Genomic DNA, 2,357 nt, shown 5'->3' with positions numbered 1-2,357 from the left:
AAATAAATGTTTTTGGTTAATCTTGTCTCACACTTGTCTTGTGTAAACTTAAAGAAGAAAGTTGGAAGAACTTAGATTAGGCAACCGAGGCAACTTACTTGATATGTTAATTCAACAAACATAATGAAGTCAAGACAACTTCCAAATGCACATTAGCCCTACTAAATAATGTTGTTGAACTGATGTAAATTGGGGTTGACTCCACACAATCATTAGTCCATGTAATCCATAATTAGAAGTTGGCTCCACTAAATTGAAAGTTGTGTTTACAAACAAACCTTAGTTGGCTGAACATGTCATTAGTTAAGTGAACTTCCAACTGTTAGTTGAGAGAACTGATTGTCTCTTTGTTGCAACTTAATATCTAATTTCCAAACAACTTAGAATTCTAAGGCAACCAGGTTACACATATGTTTAAGTTGAGTCAACAAATATTTTTTTACAGTGTATGGTCATGAAGGTTTGGACATGACCCAAAGAACCAGATCCAAGTTACAAGCGGCCGAAATGGGTTTCCACAGGAGGGGGGCTGGCGTCTCCCTTAGAGATAGAATGGGGAGCTCAGTCATCTGTGGGGGGGTCGGAGTAGAGCCGCTGCTCTTTCTCGTCGAAAGGAGCCAGTTGAGGTGGTTCGAGCATCTGCTAAAGACGCCTCCTGGACGCCTCCTAGGGAGGTGTTCCAGGCACTTCCAGCTGGGAGGAGGCCTCGGGGAAAACCCAGGACTAGGTGGAGGGACGTCCAGCTGGGAGGAGAGCTCGGGAAAGGCCCAGGACTAGGTGGAGGGACGTCCAGCTGGGAGGAGGCCTCGGAGAAGACCCAGGACTAGGTGGAGGAATTATATCTCCAACCTGGCCTGGAAACGCCTCGGGATCCCCCAGTTGGAGCTTGTTAATGTGGCTTGTGAAAGGGAAGTTTGGGGTCCCCTGCTGGAGCTGCTGCCCACGTGACTCAATACCAGATAAGTGGATGAAGATGGATCGATGTTGAAAACACCCACCCTCGACCCTGAGGTCTTAGCAAACTTTAGACCTATATCTAACCTTCCCAAGTAGTCACTAATCAGTTGTGATTTTCTACACAGCAATAAGTTACTGGAGGACTTTCAGTCAGGATTTAGAGTTCATCATAACACAGAGACAGCACTGGTGAAATTGATTAATGACCTTCTAACTGCAGCACTGTGAGACCTGTCTGCAGCACTGTGAGACATGTCTGGCACTGTGAGACCTGTCTGGCACTGTGAGACCTGTCTGCAGCACTGTGAGACCTGTCTGGCACTGTGAGACCTGTCTGCAGCACTGTGAGACCTGTCTGCAGCACTGTGAGACCTGTCTGGCACTGTGAGACCTGTCTGCAGCACTGTGAGACCTGTCTGGCACTGTGAGACATGTCTGCAGCACTGTGAGACATGTCTGCAGCACTATGAGACATGTCTGGCAGTGTGAGGCTGAAAGTTTGATAATGTCATAGTTGTACCTTGTAGCCCTCCTTCACGTGTCCTCTCAGGGCCAGTTTGATGTCATCAGCACGAACTCCGTCCCCTTTCTCCAGACCCATGACGTCATTGAAGACAAAAGGATAATATGTCTTTGACTGTCCTCTTCCTTTTTTGATTTTATGAGTTTCATACTGTAATAAAAAGATGAAATGCTTGTGTTAGTCACAATGACGCCATCTACGGACTTTGGGTCCTGCAGTGTTTATTTTGTAAAATGTCTCTGGACGCAACAATATTATTCATGTTTTTATGTTACTCTCAAATTCTAGATCAGTTTGGGTAATAAATTGATTGGGGTCAGAAACACTTTGACACTTGATCGATTCCCGGTGGGGGAAAACTAAACTTAAATTTATATGTCTTACAAAATAATGACAACAGTTCACTGGTAGGCGTACATGGTATGGAGTAAGAACACTATCAAAAAGATGTATGCGTAACTTAATGTGTTCATATTCATATTTTTACATTCATATTCGTATTTTTATACATTTGTGCGTAAATTACATAGGCTTGCAAAATTAGGTTTTCATACATGTGTGTTTTTATGTGTGTGACTGTAAAAGCTATGACTGTAAACATTCATGAGTACAACTCTGATTTCTACGACTACGAATTCTTGATTGTGAACACGAATTCAAGTTTACGGGTACGAGTAAAAAAACAGTTGAAATGACGTCACTGCAGTCCCAGGCCAGGTTAATCGAACCTCGATTACATTTAATGCGCATGCGTCACAGGTGAAACGTGGCTAACCGACCGGAGGCTTCCAGCCTAGTGTCACAGGTAAAGGAAAACGCTTTTATTCAACATTTTTCATACGGTTTTACTACTGTGATAGAACTTTATAATGATATA

This window comes from Etheostoma cragini, chromosome 11, assembly GCF_013103735.1.
Source record: "Etheostoma cragini isolate CJK2018 chromosome 11, CSU_Ecrag_1.0, whole genome shotgun sequence".
Classification (NCBI taxonomy): Eukaryota; Metazoa; Chordata; class Actinopteri; order Perciformes; family Percidae; genus Etheostoma; species Etheostoma cragini.
This window is presented reverse-complemented; position numbering follows the sequence as displayed.